Consider the following 22,560-nt stretch of genomic DNA (forward strand, 5'->3'; position numbering starts at 1 on the left):
TGTAAATGTGTTTCGGGACTTATAAAAGTGTTTCCTGAAATGTAAATTGGTTTTCTCAAATGTTAATTTGTTTTCTGAAATGTTAATTTATTTCCTAAAATTTAAATGTGTTTTCTCAAATGTAAGTTTTTCTAAAATGTAATTTTTCTTCTGAAATTGAAATGTGTTTTCTCAAATGTAAATTTGTTTTGGGACTTGTAAAAGTGTTTCAGATTTGGTAATGTTGGTTTGCACCTCCCGGCCATCGTAATTTTACCATCACTGCTCCCAACAAACTCTTAAGTGTTTAAATACCTGCTGTTACCCCTGCTGTGTGCAGTTTTTCCACTTGACAAGTAGTCTGTTGTTGCGTTTTATGCACAGATGTACATGCACGTTTTGTACATCTTTTAAATTATCCTACTTAGTTGCATGTTTCTTTTAATCTGAGTATGCTATTTTTTATTAACTGTAGTATTTTTTTATCCCTTACTATACAGTCTGTTATTCTTATAATTTCTTTATTTTTATATTTTTTAACCTTTGTGTGTATCTGCACACTTTCATTTGCTTTTCACTTTGCTGCTGGTACACGGGAATTTCCTAACTGTGAAGCATATTTCTATTCTTTTCTGCTGTTTTCATGCTGTTATTGTCCTACTTCTTTTTAAATACATGGCTCTCTTTTGGTCTGTAATATGTTTTTCTTCAAGGTTTCATAGTTACGGGAATGAAAGACACAGGATAGAAACCAAGAGTTATTTATTTGGTGGGTCATCCAGAACCAGCACCAAAATAAACCTGAACCTTCGGGCATTGTTTCCACGCTTTAATTACATCCAGATTGTAAACAAATAATGCAGTTACAATTGTATAACGGATTCAACTTAACTCTTTATTTACTTATTGCCATGCTGATTAGAGTGTAATGTTGCTTAAAAGAAACGTTGGTCAAACCTGTAGCAGCAGATGGGAAAGCATGCAAAGAAAACTTATCATTTGCACAGTAACTTCCTCTTGTGATAAGACTTAAGAGACAAACTACGTGTTCACTTAATGCCTCTAAGTCCAAGTGCAGCTCAAGAAAAGGCAAAGGCATACAAGCATCCAGAGAGCTTGAAGAGCTCCAGCAACTGTTGAATAATAAAGTGGAATATTGCATAATGTTAAGTGGGTTCTTTGTCCTTTGCAGTTGAACACAAAGTGCAGGACAAATCTCACAGGAGCAGGTGTAGGATAGGTTGTCCCTGGCTCAAGTAGTTGATTATTTTTCTTGATGTGTCAAAAAATGACATGGCGCTTTTCCCTACAAAAAAACTTAAGATTGTCCAACATTTGGACAATCCATGTTTAACATAACAAATGTAAAGAATTCATGGAACTATTTAGAAGTGCAGAGAGAATGTTTTTTATCAGTCCCACATGGAGCTTTACTGGTAATACAAACCTTTTCTGCAAGAAACTCCACATTTTGGTTGCTTGGGCCACTAACCAATGTTTTAAAAACTGGTTGCAAAACAAACATTTTTTTATGAGTTCCTATATCTGCCCTGCCCCACAAGTTGCTTCCCACTGCAGGTCAAGGTTACTACATTTTTCACTCACTTGCAACAAAGAAGGATTTTGGTTGTTATGAAATATTCCCTGCTGATAAAAGTATGCGCTGCTACAGGGTGAGTTCCACCCTTAGCTCGTATTACTATTACCCTATATAAGAGTGAGAAAGAGTTAGCATAATTACAAGCGGCAAGTATGTTAAGCAGTCAACCTCATCCTAGGTACTAGTGCTATGTACCTGAATTAAAATAACATTAAATAAATTTCTCAGAGAACATCACTCTAACCATGATAACAAATGTGTTAAATTATTTTTTGCAGCAGTTGAAATTAATGTTGATTTTCTAGAATCTATGAAAGCAACTATGTCGTGTCATACTTTTTTTTTTCCGTTTTGAGAAATACGGTGATATTTTAACCCCATAATTGATCTCATACACCAATGCCTACTACGTGGGCAGTGGTTGGTTGAAGCACATTGTATAATGTTTTTAGTGTGAAACTATTACACCTCAAGCGAAGAGTTTCAGGGTGTGTCTGGCCTTTCTTCCAGTTTCCAATACCATTATGACCAAATATGAACAAAAATTATTTTTTAGAACTAATACATAGCAATTCTACAGTGAGTGTTTTTATACCTTTATTTAAGGAGGAAGCCCTTGACATCTGTTTTTAGAGGCATACTAGGACAAGACACACCATGACTAAACATTTCTAACTAAAAATCTATGAAAATTTGTTTTGTTCATGCAGGAAATGCCTGCTATAAACACTTATAAAAAAGGAACAAAACATATTCAAAAGAAAAACCAAAATGCATAAGTTAAAGTTATCATGAGGTTCATACCCATGATGAGTGTATTTAAACTACTGGCTGGTATTGCACATGTATTTCTTCTTGAGTGTCCTCATATGCAGTTAAAATATAATGAATAATTATTCTTAGATCAAAAGCATTAGGGTGTCCTCCCCTCTCAATACTAAGCTGCCTGTAATACGTAAAACCAGACAGGTTATAATATAGTGGTATGTGTGTTTTAACACAAGTCATAATGTTTCTGCAACCTTATTCAAGTGGACGTTATTGCATCACCACACCATATTGCCAAAAGCATTTGCTCACCGGCCTTGACTTACATATGAATTTAAGTGACATCCCATTCTTAATATATAGGGTTCAACATGACGCTGGTCCACCCTTTGCAGCTATAACAGCTTCAATTCTTCCAGGAAGGTTGTTTACAAGGTTTAGGAGCGTGTTTATGGGAATTTCTGAACATTCTTCCAGAAACAAATTTGTGAGGTCATAGACTGATGTTGGTTGAGAAAGCCTGGCTCTCAGACTCTGCTCTAATTCATCCCAAAGGTATTGAGGTAAGGACTCTGTGCAGGGCAGTCAAGCTCATTCACACCAAACTCTCTCATCCATGAACAGCCAAGCACAGCTCCTGAAAAACAAGCACATCTATTCCACGAAGCTCTCTATGCGCTGTTCTTGAGCTAATCTGAAGGCCACGTTGTAGCGGTATTATGGAATCAGAGTTTGAAACATTCTTTCTGGGGTGCCAGCCAGGTCTCTCTCCTGACAAATTTATTCTGCAATCCAAAATCCCGCACAAGGGAAAAAAAGCAGAGACATGCTCATCACCCGAAACATTGATGGAGAATCACCCAACAATCACAATTTAATTGTCCACAGCAAAAAACAACAAAAATCAATAATAGTCTATACAATAAGAATTAACTCAGTTCAGTCAAATTCAGTTCAAACAAAAATAAGCCGGTCCAGGCTTTTCCTCTCGCCAGTCCAATCCATCCAAAAAACTAATAGAAGAAAAAACTCCATTTCGTGTTTGGTTGTCAGGTTTCTGTATAATATTGTATTTTTTTGTCACCCAGCCATGCCAGTATCATTAATTTCCCACACTTTTATGTATTTTGGTGTACCAATCCAGTTTAACCAGTATATCCAATATCTTCAGTACAAAATAACTACTGAACAATATAGATTAATAGACTGGAAATACCTCTTCAAAAACTGTCTACAAAAACCAGTTTTAATATAGAAGATGTTATTTGACCAAGAAACAAACTAACATCAATTCACAGATTTCCTCCAAGATTTGGTTTGTGTACAGTGCTCAAACCACTCTAAAAATGTGCTTCCTCCCCTTTAGCATTAAAAGTGAGACATTATTAACCCTTGTATTTTTCTGTAATAGTGTTTAGCACCAATAAATTATTTGAAATTAAAGGAGGATGAAGCAAATGTTTTACCTGTACCTCAAGTACAAATTGTAAAACGGGAAAAAATATATTTTTCCCAGATGAGTAGATAAAATCAGCCCCAATAATAGAGTGCTGATTTTTATACACAATGCTCACTATATTACTACTTTTACAGAACTGTTCGGATAAAAGGAAGCAGTAAAGGAGCGCTCGTAATTGTAATGTAAATTCCTGCTTACCTCGACTGCTCAGGTTGTGACCTCTCGGTGTTAGCGCGCGCTCCAGTCTTTTGTATCAACCTCTTCCGCGTGCTAAAAGAAAATAAAAACGGGAGAAGCAGGAGCAAATACAACGCTGGTGCGGCCCTATTGTTTGTATGCTTTGTGGAAGAAGTGCAGTTTGAAGTTGTCTGTCTCGCGATTCTCTCCTCTCCTCTTTATAGCTCTCTCTGTCCTGCCTTTTACGTGCTGAGTGCTGTTTCATAGCAGCAGGTTTTTCTTCCTGGACGTGTAACTGTCAAGGGGAAGATTATAGCCTTATCGATGTAATTACTGCGTTACTGGAAGTTATGAGTGTAGTTTGAGTGCATAGCCTTCTCTAGAATGAACATACATTAACGCACATTCCAATAAATTGGCTGCTGCTGAGGATAGATTGGTTTTCATGGTAACTTCACTGTTTGCAATCAATGTGTTAACATGTAAAGGGCCCATGTAAGATTACGCACTTCATTTTTACGTTTTTATTCATTGATGTTTATGGTACCAATCTATTGATATTCCAGAGAAACACTGTCTTGTTTTAATGGAAGCCATTATGTATAGCAATGGAAAGTGTTTTGACATCCGGTAAAATCCTTAGAATGAACTCAGATATTGATCTCAATTAGCCTTTACTTTGAGTACATTTTGAAAACCTATGTAAAGAAATAATTATTTATATATTTATAAAAAAAAATTAAAAAAAATTATTCGTACTCTGACCAATACCTTTAAAATAAATACAAGTTAACCTTTTTAGATTAATCTTCACTTTTTAAAGTAGATTAGATTTTCTACAAACTAATAATCATAAACCAGAAGAACCGCCAGACTCAGCTGCGGGAGTATTCGACCGGAGCTCTAGTTGCCATGGCCTCGTCGTCATCTGTGGGCGCTAACAGTGATATATATATATATATATATATATATTGCAGCAAGAAGGTCCTGGGTTCGATTCCCGATCTGGGGTCTTTCTGCATGGAGTTTGCATGTTCTCCAAGTGCATGTGTGGGTTCTCACCGGGTACTCAGGCTTCCTCCCACAGTCCAAAGACATGCCTGTTAGGTTAATTGGTTAATCTAAAGTGCCTTTAGGTGTATGAATGAGTGTGCATGTGCATGCCCTGCGATGGACTGTCCAGCAGTGTGTGTATATATATATATATATATATATATATATATATATATATATACACTGCTCAACAAAATAAAGGGAACACTCAAATAACACATCCTAGATCTGAATGAATGAAATATTCTCATTGAATACTTTGTTCTGTACAAAGTTGAATGTGCTGACAACAAAATCACACAAAAATCATCAATGGAAATCTAATTTATTAACCAATGGAGGCCTGGATTTGGAGTCACACACAAAATTAAAGTGGAAAAACACACTACAGGCTGATCCAACTTTGATGTAATGTCCTTAAAACAAGTCAAAATGAGGCTCAATATTGTGTGTGACCTCCACGTGTCTGTATGACCTCCCTACAACGCCTGGGCATGCTCCTGATGAGACGGTGGATGGTCTCCTGAGGGATCTCCTCCCAGACCTGGACTAAAGCATCCGCCAACTCCTGGACAGTCTGTGGTGCAACGTGACGTTGGTGGATGGAGCGAGACATGATGTTCCAGATGTGCTCTGTTGGATTCAGGTCTGGGGAACGGGCGGGCCAGTCCATAGCTTCAATGTCTTCATCTTGCAGGAACAGCTGACACACTCCAGCCACATGAGGTCTAGCATTGTCCTGCATTAGGAGGAACCCAGGGCCAACCTCACCAGCATATGGTCTCACAAGAGGTCTGAGGATCTCATCTCGGTACCTAATGGCAGTCAGGCTACCTCTGGCGAGCACATGGAGGGCTGTGCGGCCCTCCGAAAAAATGCCACCCCACACCATTACTGACCCACTGCCAAACCGGTCATGCTGAAGGTGTCACGGTGTGACATTTTGGTCTTTGCTTTTGGTTTTGTGTTTTTGTTTACCTTATTAGCTAGATGTTTCTTATTTGTGTTTTGTATTCATATATGTTGTGTTTTTCTGCTTTGGTTATCTTCTGTTCCCCAGTGTGCTCTCCTCGCTCCTAGTTCCCTTGGCATCGTTTTCCTGTTTTCTTAGAAGGGTTTCCTTTATTGATTATTATAATTTATCAGAGTTCTCTGCACTGTCTTATTTATTAGTTTCTTTTTTGTTACTTCTCTCATCATTTGTTTTCCCCTTTTAGTTATTACTTGGTTTAAGTTCCCTTTATTCTCCTGTTCTTCTTAGCTTTGTTCCCCCTAGTTTCTCTTTGTTCTCCAGCCTCTCCTTTATAGGTTAGCTTTAGTTATTGTTTACTTTTATTCTAGTCCTCGTCTCCTCTGCTTCATTCTTAGTTTTATTCTATCAGTGTTGGTTTGAGTTTGTTTACTTTTGTAGTCGGGGTTTCCTTATGGTTTCTGTTTTACTAAGTTTTTGTGTTCCCTCCAGTTTCTCAGTTTCCTTCAGTTCATGTTTATCCTTGATTCTTACGCTTTATTTTTATCTTGGTTTATAGTTTCATTTAGGTCTGCTTACTGTCTTGTCTTTAGTCCCTTTCCTCATGCTTTGGTTTTATTAGGTTCACCTGCTCCCACTGCCTCCCTGCCTCACCTGTTCTTAGTTCCTTTGATTACCTGCCTTTGTTCTCCTTCTGTATATTAGTTGGTTTTGTTTCATTGCCCTTTGCTGGTTTCTCTCGTCTCTCACATTCGTTCGTTGCCCTCGTCCAAACTTTGAGTTCCGCATGTTTCCTGTAGAGACTTTGTAAGTTTGATTTTCTGACTCTGGGTTACCCCTGCAGTGTTTTTGTTTTCTTTTTTGATTCTTTGAATAAACTGAAGACTGCTCGAAATGCTGCGCCTGAGCTCTTGTCTGCGCTTCGGTCCACCCCAAAACTCCATTGCGACAGAAGGATGTTGCAGGCAGCAGATCGCTCTCCATTGTGTCTCCAGACTCTGTCACGTCTCTCACATGTGCTCAGTGTGAACCTTTCATCTGTGAAGAGCACAGTGCGCCAGTGGTGAATTTGCCAATCCTGGTGTTCTCTGGCAAATGCCAAGAGTCCTGCACGGTGTTGGGCTGTGAGCACAACCCCCATTTGTCGACGTCGGGCCCTCATACCATCCTCATGGAGTTGGTTTCTAATCGTTTGTTTAGACACATGCACATTTGTGGCCTGCTGGAGGTCATTTTGCAGGGCTCTGGCAGCGATCTTCCTCCTGGGTTGTTGCCCTCCTACGGCCTCCTCCACGTCTCCTGGTGTACAGGCCTGTCTCCTGGTAGCACCTCCAGGCTCTGGACACTACGCTGACAGACACAGCAAACCTTCTTGCAACACCTCACATTGATGTGCCATCCTGGATGAGCTGCACTACCTGAGCCACTTGTGTGGGTTGTAGAGTCCGTCTCATGCTACCACGAGTGTGAAAGCACCACCAACATTCAAAAGTGACCAAAACATCAGCCAGAAAGCATAAGTACTGAGAAGTGGTCTGTGGTCCCCACCTGCAGAACCACTCCTTTATTGAGTGTGTCTTGCTAATCGCCAAAGATTTCCCCCTGTTGTCTATTCCATTTGCACAACAACATGTGAAATTGAGGGTCAAAATCAGTGTTGCTTCCTAAGTGGACAGTTTGATTTCACAGAAGTTTGATTCACTTGGAGTTATATTGTGTTGTTTAAGTGTTCCCTTTATATTTTTTGAGCAGTATATATATATATATATATATATCTATCACTGTATTTTATTGTGATTTTCTAAGACAGACCAACACAAAGTAGTGCCTAATGGTGAAGTAAAGGGAAAAGGATATATGATTTTCAATCATTTTTAAATAAAAATATGAAAAGTGTGGCATTCATATGTATTGACTATGGCTATTTACTATGAAACATCAAATTAAAAAGTTACCTAATGAGTAAAAAATAAAAAGTCACCTAATTGGTAAAGAATTTTGGGCACATTCACACTGCTGGTCTGGTCTGGGTATCGGAGCAGGGATCGATAAAAGTGAGAAAAATCACCTCTTTAGTTGCCGAGTTTTAGACTGGAACAAACAATGTCATGCAGTTGCAACTGATTGTTTTGGGGCAGTATTGAAAAAAAGCATTTAGATGAGAGCACTGCGCTTTCACACTCATTTTTACCAGAGTGGATCTAGAGTGGATCACGTAGGTGTATGACAGACTGTATCAGGATGTAAATTAGCATTAATTTCTTTGGAAAGAGGGAGGAGATCTGAGTCTCCCTTGTTCCCAGAAATAGAGATTAAGGCAATCCATCTTTTGATTTGCCAATCTTTCCTCCCCCTGCTACACAACAGCTTGGAAAGATTCTAAGTCCATGGGAGACATAACAGGTTCACAATGTGGTTTAGTGTTGTACTAACAAAATAAACAATCAATTATAATATACATAATTCTGCAACAGAGATATGTTTACTAGATCTCACAGAAAGAGGGCCCGTAATATTACATTTGCACTATATTTCTTACTAAAAATGTCTATGCTATATAGTAGCACAGACTTAATTTGCTATGTGGTAGTGCTATATAGCAAAGTGCTATATAATAGCTATGTAGTGCTATATAGTTCCATTGTAAACATGTTTTTATGAGATAAAACAGTACCCAGTCAGAAATACAACAAGAATCCCCCTGAAGTCAGACTTCCAACCTGAAAGGGTTGGAATAAATATCCAGTATGCCAGTCATACAAATACAATGTAGTTTAAGTTAAACCTAAAAAAAGTAAACTACCAATTATATATTTCATTAAACAGGTGGCACACAAACACTTTTACTGTACCCCATAGTTAATTATCAACTTCCTTGGCTGCAAGTAAGGGTAAAAAAGAAACAACAAATCAAGTTTAAGGACCTACTGCAGCAACAATTAATGTAATAACCTAATACTTGCTGATGACATAATATTTTGTCATTTTAAACATAACAAAAGCCTATTATGTTAACTTATTACACCAAAATTCTTTAAAAAAGTAATAACTGCAGCTAACAATAATATGTACAACCCCAAATCAACTGAAGTTGGGACGTTGTGTACAACATAAATTAAAACAGAATACAATGATTTGCAAATCCTGTTCAACCTATATGCAATTGAAGACACTACAAAGACATGATATTAAATGTTCAAACTGAACATTAAATAAAAAAAATAAATAAAAACTGTTGTTTTTTGCGAATAATAACACATTTTGAATTTGATAATTGCAACACATTCCAGGAAAAGGTGGGACAGAGGCAACAAAGAATGGGAAAATTGAGGAATGATCAAAAAACACCTGTTTGGAACACTTCACAGGTGAACAGGTTAAACAGGCGGTTGTATTGATTGGGTATAACAGGAACATTCCCAAAATACTCTGCACTTCACAACCAAGGATGGGGCAAGGTTCACCACTTTATGAACAACTGTGTAAGCAGTTGAGAGTGAGCATTGCTTTCACTTAGAGTTCCCTGTTTTACAACATAAAAGGTAGCAGGTATAGTAGCAATTCCTCTACTTGCTACAATTTGAAAACAGCCTAGTGCAGGGATCATTTTCTTCATAGTTCACTTTCTTCAAGTAACTAGCTGGAGGTTAGGGGGACATTGTGGCGTTCTACTGAAATGTTCTGTCTAGGTCTGCTGAGGCAGTATGGAAACTGCAGATCCAGTATCAACTGTGAGTCGAAGAGTGTTTGTAGGTGAATAAGGTGTGCTTAATTTAATGTCACACTTTAGAGTTTTTCGGTCATGCAAAATGTCTCTCAAATATAGCAGTCAGATTTAGTAGCTGGACTTCACGGACTTGTCTCATCTTAGATGAGCAGCAGACACGAGGAAAATAACCAACTTTTTGGCAGAGGTTACATGTAGCTTTAGCAGCTGGGTACTGACGAGAGTTAGCAAGGTGTTTGAATGAAAGTTACGTATGTAACAACGGTTCTATGAATCCCGGATGACCGCCAGAGGCGGTGCTTCAAGCACTGAATGATCATTCTTGCGCATGCGCAGGTCGAGAAATTAATAACAACATGGTCACATGTGACCTACCGGTGGCTCACGTGAGTCTATATAGTCACATGACACCGGGAGCCCGGTCCCGACAATCTTCTCGCGAGCACGCGGAGATCGAGGGACCGAACGCTCTGGCGGTCATCCGGGATTCATAGAACCGTAGTTACATACGCAACTTTTGTTCTATTTCATCCCAACTGACCGCCAGAGGCGGTGCTTCAATCACTGGATGACGCATACCAACAGGGTCCCGAGGGATCCTACGGAGGCCCCAAGGAACACAGCAACACCACTAACCTCAGCGGGATGCAGAAGGCGGTTGCTCCAGTATTCCCTGCAGGGAATGCGGCATGGCAACGTTCACCCAGTAAAACCTGGCAAAGGTGCTTGGCGCCGTCCAGGAAGCAGCTTCACAAATGGCCTCCAGAGGCACCCCGGTCATGGCAGCCCACGAGGTGGAGAGGCTCCTAGTGGAGTGACAGGGCACGCTGCTCGGCAGGGGCTGATCCTGCAAGGAGTAAGCCACAGAGATCATCTCCACAATCCAACGTGCCAACCGCTGTCTAGAAAGGGCCTGACCCTTCCGAGAGCCAGCATAACAAACGAAGAGACAGTCAGTCCGACGAATGGTGCCGTGGAGCGGACATACGCCTCAAGCGCTCGGACAGGGCAAAGAGGCTCAGAGGGGGCACCAGGATTAAATCGGGAAAGCCGGAGCGGCAGCACACTGCCAGCCACTGCAGGCACCTTTGGCATAAAGGAAGCATTAGTCCACAGTGTAACACCGGAGCCATCCGGGTTCCACCGACAACATGGTTCAGACACAGACAGAGCATGCAATTCCCCCACCCGTTTGGCAGAAGCAATGGCCAACAGGAAGGCGGTTTTCAGGGAGAGCCACTTGAGATCCGCCCCTGTAACGGGCTCAAAAGGGGGGGACTGAAGAGCCGCAAGCACTAGCGACAAATCCCACGTAGGGGCCACAGGGCGCCTGGGCAGACACAAGCGCCTGGCACCCTTCAGGAACAGCGCGACATCCCCATGCCAGCCAACAGAGCAACCACCAAACCCAACATGCCAACGGGAAATGGCTGCTACATACACCTTCAAGGTGGAAGGGGATCGCCCTAGATCCAGCAACTCCTGGAGGAAGGACAGCAAATGGGAAACAAGACAACGAATAGGGTCCAGTCCCTTACCATGGCACCAGCAGGCAAAGACCGCCCACTTAGCACCATATGCAGCCCGCGTGGACAGTGCCCATGCACCAGTCATGGTCTGTCCAACCCTGCCCCCATAATGGGAGAAGGCAGAGCCTGCACCTGTAGAGGCCAAAGACAGAGTTTCAGGCGGCCCGGATCGGGGTGGAGAATCCGGCCTCCCATCTGGGAGAGGAGGTCTCTCCTGGAGGGGAGGCACATCGGCAAGCTGGAGCAGAGCCTGGGCCGCAGAGGAAACCAGGTCCTCCCTGGCCAAAAGGGGGCTACCAGCAGAAGCTCGTGCCTGTCCTGAAGAACCCTCAGAAGCGTATGGGGGATCAGGGGAAACGGGGGAAAGGTGCAGAGAAGGGTCCGGGGCCATTCCTGCACCAGTGCGTCGCAGCCCAGAGGACTGGCATTGTCCATCAGGGAAAACCAGAGGGGACAGTGAACTGCATCTCTGGAGGCAAACAGGTCTTCCTTCGCCCTGCCGAAGGTGGCCCAAATGCGATCCACAACTCTGAGTGAAGCCACCACTCCACCGGAAGTGGCACCTACCGAGACAGAAAGTCCGCGGAGACAATCTGCGGACCCGGAATATAGGCTGCCCTGTGGCTGGCAAGGCGTGGCGCCGCCCAGACCAGGAGCCGCCGGGCCAGGGACAGTAGTCTCAGAGACCTGGACCCCCCTTGGTGATTTATATGGAAGACAACTGTGGTGTTGTCCGACCGGACCAACACATGTCGTCCTAGCAGCCCTGGGAGGAAAGCACGGAGCGCCAGGAACACAGCTATCAACTCCAGAACATTGATATGGAGCCCACACTGCCACGGGGACTACACCCCCTGAACTGCACGGTCTTGCCAGGTTGCTCCCCAACCCTTGGAGGAAGCATCCGTATGGACGACTTCCCTCCGACATGGAAGGGGGCCGAGCGGGACACCCGCCATGATGTAGGACCCGCTCTGCCACTGGGACAGAGACTAGAGGCACCGAGGCACAACCCGAAGCCGTAGGAGCCGGTGCATACGCCGGGAGGGGTCCAGGCCGACCCCGTCCAGCCACATCTGCAGGGACCGCAATGAAAGAAGCCCCAGAGGCACCACGCTGGACGCAGCAGTGAGCATGCCCAGAAGACGCAGCCACTCCACAAACCGTGGAGCCCTGCCAAGAGGAAAGCTCGGAAGCACGGCTAGGATACCGCCGACGCGCCGAGGAGAAGGACAGGCGGTCATGGAACCAGAATCTAGAACCATGCCTAAGAAAATAGTCACCTGGGAGGGGGTCAGGCTGCTCTTCTCCAGGTTCACCCTCAAACCCAGCTGACGTATGTGGGCGAGCACCGTCCGGGTGTCTCGGATCGCCTGATCGCGGGTTGCAGCACAAATGAGCCAGTTGTCCAAATAGGGCAGGATCCGCCATGATGTAGGACCCGCTCTGCCACTGGGACAGAGACTGTAGGCACCGAGGCACAACCCGAAGCCGTAGGAGCCGGTGCATACGCCGGGAGGGGTCCAGGCCGACCCCGTCCAGCCACATCTGCAGGGACCGCAATGAAAGAAGCCCCAGAGGCACCACGCTGGACGCAGCAGTGAGCATGCCCAGAAGACGCAGCCACTCCACAAACCGTGGAGCCCTGCCAAGAGGGAAGCTCGGAAGCACGGCTAGGATACCGCCGACGCGCCGAGGAGAAGGACAGGCGGTCATGGAACCAGAATCTAGAACCATGCCTAAGAAAATAGTCACCTGGGAGGGGGTCAGGCTGCTCTTCTCCAGGTTCACCCTCAAACCCAGCTGACGTATGTGGGCGAGCACTGTCCGGGTGTCTCGGATCGCCTGATCGTGGGTTGCAGCACAAATGAGCCAGTTGTCCAAATAGGGCAGGATCCGCAGTCCCCGTGCCTGCAGGGGGGAAAGGGCCGCTGCCACACACCGGGTGAACACCCGAGGAGAAAGGGAAAGACCAAAGGGAAGAACCCGGAACTGGAAGTGCCTCCCGTGAAAGGCAAAGCGGAGAAAACACCAATGGTCCGGAGCAATGGGGACATGAAAATAGGCGTCCTTCGGGTCGATAGCCGTGATCCAGTCTCCCGAGGAGATCGCCCGCAGAACCTCCCGGGTGGTCAACATATGGAAAGGCAGAACCTTGAGAAAAGTGTTCAGACCCCGGAGGTCCAGAATTGGATGAAGACCGCCGGTCTTTTTGGGAACCAGAAAATAAACTGAATAAAAACCCCCGGGATCCCGCAGGGGGTCCACTGGAACAATCGCACCCTAGGCCAGCAAGGTGCAGATCTCCCGGTCCAGGGCCCGAGCCTTCATTGGGTCGCAGATGACCGTCATCTTGGCCCGGCTGGGGGTAGGAGGCCGGCGGTGGAACTGAAAACGGTATCCCCGGGACATAGTGGACAATACCCACGAGTCCGGGGCGTGAACAGCCCAGTAACTGAGCTGGCCCGGGGAGAAAAACCCCACCGCCGGCTCCAGAACATCACCGGCGGGCCCCCTGTCCCCGGGAGGGCCTGGGGTAACGCCGACTGGGATGAGCAGACCGAACTGGGCGCAAACCCTGAGCATGGTCCCCTTGGGCCCTAGTTGGTCTCGGTCTAGGAGCCGTGCTTGTGGACCCCAAGAAAGGGACAGGAGGGGGGAGGGAACCCCGGAACGAGTCCCTAGCTGCCCCAGTAGTAACTGGCCGGCGGGGAGGTCTATGGAGACCCGCCAGCTGCTGCTGTGTTCTTGAGGCCTGGGCTGTACGCTCCAAGTCCTCCAGCGCGGCGGAACCGAAGAGTTCCCCGGGACCACAGGACGAGCCCTCAGCGTTCTCCTGCAAGGCTCGGTCAGGGGCGATTGCGCCAGCCACACCTGGCGCCGAGCATGGACCAATGTAGAGAGCGTGCGACCAAGCTCACGCGTCATCAGGGCGAAGGCCTGCAGAGAGGCGTCCAACAAGCCCTGAGTTGACTGGTCCAAGGGAACCGAGTCGAACGAGGAGGAGAGGCCCAACATCAGATGGGAGAGTGAGCTCCCTATGCGGCCCATCCGGGCACCTGAGTCGTAGGCCCTACACAGTAAATCGTCCGTGACACGGCATTGCAGTCGTGGACAACGGGCATTAGTTCTCAACGCCTCATCGGGAGGAACGATGAGGGAGGCAATGGTAAACTCGACTGGGGGCATGCAGCCCAACCCGAACTTGGGTGCCTCGTGCATGGCAGCCAGGGCCCTGCCATCCGCCGTCGGGCGGGAAAAGGCCCTTGTGTCCATCCAGCAAGCATGCAGCTCCTGGACATATTCTGCTGAGGGAGGAACAACAAAGGCAGCCTCGGCATCACAGTGCCTAAAGAAGGCACTAGATGGAGCAGGCTGGGCCAGGGGAACGTATAGCTGCAAACGCCCCAGAGCCATTTTAATAGCTGCAGACACCGGTTCCCCCGCACCTCCCAGGGAGGCACTGGAGCCCGAACCTGAGGTCCAGGAGCCCAATTCTGGAAAGGCCTCTCGGAAGAGGGTGCCCGAGGCCGCAACTGAAATAACATCATCCTCGCAATGCGAGGACCCGGCCTGTTCAGGAGGGGAAGGCTCACTGCAGTCACCATCCTCCTGGAGAGACTGAAGGAGGGCCTTCACCTGGGCCAGCTCCGTAGAAAGTTGGTCCACTCTAGAGGACAGTCCCGGGGGCCCTCGCCGCTTGGCTCTCCTCCCAGACGCCAAGGGCACATCCTCAGCAGACTGTTTCGTGGAGGCCGCACCTTGTCCAAGCGGAAACGGATCCTGCTGGACAGAGACCGTCCAGTCAACAGGCTGTTCCACCGAGGACAGCCGGGCCAACCGCACCGCTCGGGGCAGAACGCTGCAATTAGAGCAGGCATGATCTGAAAGCGCCTCCCTGAGATGGTCAATACCAAGGCAGGGAGGGCACATGTCATTACCGTCCTCCGGCTGTAGGGGCGCTGAACAGGACGCACAACAATGATTGTCCATGGACAGATGGGATTGAACGGGCAGAATTAACGCTATCAAGACCCTGTTACAGCAACAAGCCGTAGGACTCAGCAGTAATGCCACCGGCTGGTTGGACAAACAGGAATAAACAAAAGCGAGCAGTAAACTACTGCCGAAACTAAACGGACTCAGCACGAGCAGAAAACGCCACTGGCAAGTCAAATCAAAGCGAGCAGCAAATCACTGCCGAAGAAAGTAAATAGACTCAGCACGAGCAGAAAACGCTACCGGCGAGTCAGACAATCAGAGATAGCAACGTATAAATGCATGAACGGACTCAGCACGAGCAGAAAACGCTACAGGCGAGCCGAACAAACTTACCAAAAACCCTGGAAGAAAGGCCAGCTTGCGCATCCTCTGGAGGGCAGAATCATCCGCAGCTCCGACCACAATGATCACGAGGCTCCCAGCCGCAAGCAGCAAGAGGAACGAGGAACAAACAAACACAAGTCAACATCTGCATTCATCAACCTGCGCGCGAGAAGAAAGAAGGGACTGGGCTCCCGGTGTCATGTGAGTATATAGACTCACGTGAGCCACCGGTAGGTCACATGTGACCATGTTGTTATTAATTTCTTGACCTGCGCAAGAATGATCATTCAGTGCTTGAAGCACCGCCTCTGGCGGTCAGTAGGGATGAAATAGAACCACACCTAAAGCAGCTTTTCGCAGAAGTGGATGCAAACAACAAATTTATTGTACTTTGTAGCTGAGTATGAATGGCACTGTATAGCTTGGACTTGACTGTCATTTGCTGTTAATGCTTTAGCTCGATAAGCAGCAGATTCTATCTGTACTACAAGAGTAACAGCTTTATCTAATCAGGTTCAAGCAAAAGTCTCTCTTATGCTGGAGTTCAAAATATGTTCGACTAACTGATCACTGATGATTTCTTCTGTCTTATCATCAAAGTCATATTTAGAAGCAAGGTCGCATGAGGCAGTCGCTTACTGCTCAAGTTTCTAATGAGGTGCTTGTGATGGCTGTCTTATAGCATGCCTTAATACAAAAATGTTGACTTTGGGTGAAAAATGTTTCTGCAGGGCAACAGCAGAGGAAATTGTATCACCTGTGTTTGTTAAGGAGTAGAAAGTCCATACTCCTTCGGCCCCTAAGCAGTGTAACAATGTCGCTGTCCATTGTGCATCAGGCCAAGCATTCCCTGTAGCATTAATTACCAGCAATTGTTGAACATACGCATCCACCAGAGCTGGTTCTCCAGGGCAAGGTAAAAACAAGGGCAGTGGGTGCACTTTAGCAGCCATGCTTATTCAGCAGAAGAAAAAAAACATCAGCATGAAAAAAACAACCGCAGGATCCTTTCTTCTTGTCAGCAGCTCCACCTCGTGGTTTGGCGTGACATTGCAGTACATAACACAACAAACTGTCCGGGGAATTTTTTCGTTTTCATAGTTGAGCCTATCAATGTCCTACATTTCACGCTCTTTTTGCCATGGTGTCATCGGGAGGCTGAGCTAATTTGCCGTGTAGCTTTGGAAAAACAAAAATAATAGAAGGTAGAAGAACGTGAATAAACCTGTCAGTGCGCCACAGAGAGTGACGCTGCGTGTACTCACGACCGGTTCTCGGAGGAGTGTGTCACATATAAAACAATTCAATGTGGAGCCTTTTTCCCACTGAGCAGTTCATTGTGTGACACTACAGATGTAGTGTTAAAAATTTTGCTTTGTGACATGTCCGGCAGACTTCCGCTTTGAATATGCGCAGTCAAGTACGCCAGTCTATGTTCTGCCCTTTAGATTAAAATAAGCATAAAAAATAAACATAAAATCAATATGTAAATGGCGACATGAATGAAAGCTAAGGTATTTAACTTAGACAAGTAGTCCTCTGGTGTCATTTTTCATAAAACACTTTTATTCACCGAATGAGTTTCCCAGAGTTTGTTCTGGCCTGTGTTAATGTCCCACTACAAGCCTGCACATCACAGTGAAAAACAGCTGGGTGAGCTGATAACAGATGTGGAGAAAAAAACACCCAGACTCTATTTTCATTGTTAGGAATTTTAACAGCACCAACCTTTCCAATAAACGTCTAAATTGCAGACTGCGAGTCTTCCACCAGGCATAAAAATACATTTGACCACTGTTTCACAGCTTTGAAAGATGCATCACGCTGTCACTATCACAGTGTGTTTCTGGTTCTGTATTTGTTTACGTTTAATCAGATGTTTTGATGTCTTTGAGTCCCCGTTTTTGGTGTTTTATTTCCTAGGTTCTGTTCTGTTGACTGTGTTTTATTGTATTTTTAGATCTGTTGTTCTCCCTGTGTTCTGGTTCCCTGGGTGTGTTTTGCAGTTTGTTTCTTCGTCTATCTCCTCCATGTCCTCATTTGTCTCTGTCTGCTTCACCTGCTCCCTCTGTCTCCACGTCTCACCTGTTCCCTGTTTTTCTGATCACCCGCCCTATTGTTTCATGTTCACCTTCATCCCTATTTAGGTCTGTCTTGTCCTTTGTTCCACGAAGTGTCTTCATGTCTTTTTGTCATGTCCTTTGACATGTCTTTTCATGTCTCGTTTGATGTCTCCTTTGGATACGTGTTCTGCTCAGGATCCTGTTAGGTTCTGTTTTGGAGGATTTCTTTGTTATCTGGATTTTCTGAACCCCTGCTCCTCGCCTGTATGTGAGTTGACTGAAAATTAAAGGAGTTTTCCCACTGATCCCACTCTGCCTTCTCCGTACTTGTCTGCCTCTGGTCCACTACAAAAACGCATTATGACAGTCACCAGGGCTGCTTTGGGACTTTCTGATCAGTCTGCTTCATCGCCTAAACATCTCATAAACCATGGTTCACCTTTAATCTGAGGAAGCTGCGTAGGAACAATGAAGAGGCTTACATCAGTGGGGACCAGGCCCTGTACAAGCAGACCAGCAACACAATGACCAAGGAGATCAGTGCAGCAAAGAGAAGATGCAGTGGGAAGCTAAAAAAACAGCTTCTAAGCTAATGACCCAGCTGTAGTTTGGAATGGTTTGAGAACCATCACTGCCTACAGGAGTCCATCCGTCAGCCTGAGCAGAAACCTTGTCTGACAGATGACCTTAACAGCCTCCACTGCAGGTTTGAAAAGCAGCTGTTCCCATCTCCTAACAACTCGTCCACATCACAGTTAAATACAAAAGGTCCCCATGCACCAGCCATCCTCCTCTCATCAGACCCCATACCTGGATTTAGGAACTCTGAGGAAGATATAAATAGGTGTTACAGCCCAGGCTGTATTGCCTCTACTCTTTGTTGCTCTCTGCTTTCCATCCAAACAGTGTCTGTGAGGACCATCCAGTTGTTGGTCTGCTGCATCCCCCTACTGGTGAACTTCTGAACACCTTCAAGGTTTACCTGTACTACAGAGTGGAAGGAGGACACCTGGACAGCACTGCCCACCCAGCCGCTGAAGATAATCAGGATGACAGAGACAAAAGCTAGCTCAAACCTTCAGTCAGGGCCTCTGTGCCTCATGTGCAGTACGACATTGCTTGCTAGTTTTGCTAGACTGAACTGTGTTTTAAACTTTGCTTAAAGTTGTTCTTGGCTGTGCTTTGCAAATGTGATGAGTAAGATTTCTTTTGGGAGAACAAGATGTTTGATTTGAGCTGCTGTGGTTAGACCTGGTGTTTGTTGGTTTGTTTTCTTGTGAACCTTTAACAACATAATAAATACTTTCTGTTATACAGGAACAATTTGGGAGGGGAACTTTTGAGTTTTTCTGTATGGTGTTTTGTTTTGTCCTTATTGAGAATAAATTGTCAGTCAGTCAGTCATTTTCTACCGCTTATTCCATAGTGAGTCGCGGGGGAGCTGGTGCCTATCTCCAGCAGTCTATGGGCGAGAGGCAGGGTACACCCTGAACAGGTCGCCAGTCCATCGCAGGGCAACACACAAACAACCATGCACACACTCATTCATACACCTAAGGGTAATTTAGAGTGACCAATTAACCTGACAGGCATGTCTTTGGACTGTGGGAGGAAGTACCCGGTGAGAACCCACACATGCACGGGGAGAACATGCAAACTCCATGCAGAAAGACCCCCGGTCGGGAATTGAACCCAGGACCTTTTTGCTGCAAGGCAACAATGCTACCAACTGTGCCACCGTGCAGCCAAGAGAATAAATTGTATACTTATTATTTTAAAACAATCTTTCTTTTGGTCTTATCATTTATGTTGCACCTTTAATGAGCCGGGCGTAACAATAGGCATTTTTAGTTTGAAAACAGGAAGAACGGTCCTGGGCCTGACAATGTCTTCTCTTCATGTTTGAGAGCCTGCACAGACCAACTAACTTCCATCTTCACTGTGAGGTTTCCTCCTGCTTTAAATACTCTATCATCATCCCGGTCACCAAGAAACACGCCATCACAGTACTAAATCACTACAAGTCTTTCTCTCTAATGTCTGTGGTCATGAAATCATTTGAGCAACTAATTGTTGAAGATCTGAAAGACATCACAGGCTGGACCCCCTGCAGTTTGCTTACCGGGCAAACAGGTCAGCTGGCAATGCAATCGACTTGGGTCTTTACTTGAGCCTGTGCCACCTCAACCACCTAGAGACAAACACCAGGATCCTGTTTTCAGATTTCAGCTCGGCCTTCAACACCATCAACCCAGATATCCTCCACCAAAAGCTCACCCAGCTCGTAGTACTGGCCTCCAACTGTAAGTGGACCACCAGCTTTTTGACTGATCGGCAGAAGCAGGTGAGGCTGGGAAACATCTTCTCCTGCTCAAGAACCATCAGCATTGGTGTCCCTCAGGAGTGTGTTCTTTCGGCACTCCTTTTTTTCCTGTACACAAATCACCGTACCTTAGTTTGCAGATGACGGAACTGTTCTTCATCTGATCCATACAGACAGGAGCTGGATCGGCTGGTCCACTGGTGCGTTCAGAACCATCTTGAGCTTAACCTGCTAAAGACAGTGGAGACAATGGTGGACCTTTGGGTGTTCTCCAAAGGTCCACCGTTGTCTCGATTGTCTTTAGCAGGTTAAGCTCAAGGTGGACTTTTGGGGAGGGGAGGCAGTGTTGTGGGTGTTCTCCAACCAGCTGCCACAGAGAAAGTTTATTTTCCCAGGCTGTCTTTGTGATGAACACTTAACAGCCAGAGCTCAGATCGATACCAAACTCAAATTGACACTCTATATACACATATTTACAAAAATATTTAATTTCTTTTTTTGTATTTCTGGCGAAAAAATATCCAAACAAATTCCTTGTTTGTGTGCACAAACTTTGCAAATAAAACTGATTCTGATATGGACTTGTTGAACTTAGACCCTGAACTTTTCGGCTCTGATTACATATTCTATAAAACACAGTTTGCAATTTGTGAAAATAGGGAGTCGTAGCTTTCAACCCAAATAATGTTTTATAATCTAACTTTTGTAAACTCAGTATTGTTTCCCATCCTGTGAGCCCAAAATACTATCACATCCGTAATGTTTAAACTGAGAATTTGCGATGCTGAGAGTATGCAGTTAAGTGGGTGAGCACTTCCAAAGCTGTATCTGTCTATAACTAGAGGTGGAAGCAGCTGCAAAACGTGTTGAAAATTATCATTGTTTAGTAGGGAGTCACATAGATTCTTTCTGGTAGCTTCAAAACAGGAAACGGACAGGAACCAGATCTCCTGATTAGATTCAAAAGAGCTTAGTAGTTTAGATTTGAAAAAAAGTTTTTGTTTTACCACTTAGTAAAAAAAAAAAAATCTGTTTCAGAATCTGTGGATGGACTTAAATGTTAGGGTGACGACAAGGAGGCCTTCCTCAAAGACATGCAGCTCATCCCAAAATCAGTTATAAGAATGGGTTGAATGGTTTTATCATTTTATACTGTTTATCTTTTCCCCAATTCTTGGCTGAATGAAAGTAATTGTATGGCTGTGTAACATGGATTCTCTGAACTTTAGCTGCTGCTTTGTAATCAAGAGTTGTGACAGACACTGCTTGGTTTGTGTGTACTCATATTATCCATTAAAGTTTGCACAAAATTTGGCAGCACCAAAACATGCTTTTTCCAATAAAATCATGTTACAGCCCCTTCACACAACCTTGGCAAGCAAAGTATGTTTTGTCATTTTTTTTCCCCGCATTTGGTAGCGATAAACCTTTTCATTTTCCGGCTCAAAATGTGATTAAAAAATGCATTTTAAAAATTCTAATTCTCTTCCAAATTCATCCAAATGTTGAAGTGTTTTCATTGTATTTGTTCCCTGTCAATGTCATTGATGGCGGCCTAATGTTTAGGGCAAGGAAATTGCAGTCAAGGAACCAAGACCCTTAGCCACAGAATGCTTCCTAGGGGATGAGTTAAATACAGAACACAACACATGTCATCTCAAGGCACTTTATAAAGTCATACAGTCAAGTCGGATACATACATTCCAATTAATCCTAACTATCAAACAGTGCAGTCGGATTCAGTTTATTATTCAAATTGGTTAAAAGGTTTTCTATCTAAGGAATCCCACCAGATTGCATTGATGAGCATGTAGTAACAGTGGAGAGGAAAACTCCCTTTTAACAGGAAGAAACCTCCAGCAGAACCAGAACCTGGCTCAGTATAAGCAGCCATCTACCACAACTGATTAGGGCTCTGAGAGAACAGACCAGAGACAAAAAAGAACACAGAAGCACTAATCCAGTAGTACTTTCTATAGGAAAGAAAAGTGAAACATTAATGGTTATAGCTCCATTAGAGGTTTCATCTATGAGAGAAAGATAGCTAAGCAGATTAACTCTGAGGCAGTTTTCAAGCCTAGAGGATGACAGAGAGCACATACAGTTAGTCACAGTAGAAGCTCAGTCAATTGCTATGTCTAGGAGAGAGGGTTAAACACTGAATGACAGGGCCAAGTGTCTCATCTGTATAAGGTGAGCATTAAGCTGTTGGCACCAGCAGCTTGGCCAATGTCCCCCACCAGGATGGCGCCACAGCTAAACACAGAGCCAGGTCAGATGTAGCTTCTAGAAAGAGAAAAAACAGAGAGAGGGCATAGAAAAGCTGAAATAAAGGCATAACAGAGTAATATGAGAATGTTGCAGAGAGAGTGAAAGTGGTCATTATGTCCTCCAGCAGTCTAAGCCTATAGTAGCATAACTACAGAGATAGCTCAGGATAACCTAAGCCACTCTAAATATAAGCTTTATTAGAAAGGAAAGTTTTAAGCCTAGCCTTAAAAGTTGACAAAGTGTCTGCCTCCTGGATACAACTGGGAGCTGGTTCCACAGGAGAGGAGCCTGATAACTAAAGGATCTGCCTCCCAT

At 44.8% G+C, this 22,560-nt stretch overlaps 1 protein-coding gene across 3 annotated transcripts in view; it reads right to left on the reverse strand.

Annotated features, from left to right (window-relative positions):
- The window catches only part of il1rl1 (interleukin 1 receptor-like 1), a 51,146-nt gene extending 46,923 nt beyond the window's left edge, over window positions 1–4,223 (reverse strand). The window contains exon 1 of one of the 3 annotated variants that reach the window (XR_007038940.1): window positions 4,005–4,223. The gene's annotated coding sequence lies outside the window, so the exon portion shown is untranslated. The remainder of the gene's footprint in view (window positions 1–4,004) is intronic. The other 2 variants (XM_047370062.1, XM_047370063.1) reach the window with 2 other exon arrangements.
- Between the last annotated feature and the right edge of the window lie 18,337 nt (window positions 4,224–22,560).

This window comes from Girardinichthys multiradiatus, chromosome 7 (assembly GCF_021462225.1).
Source record: "Girardinichthys multiradiatus isolate DD_20200921_A chromosome 7, DD_fGirMul_XY1, whole genome shotgun sequence".
Classification (NCBI taxonomy): domain Eukaryota; kingdom Metazoa; phylum Chordata; class Actinopteri; order Cyprinodontiformes; family Goodeidae; genus Girardinichthys; species Girardinichthys multiradiatus.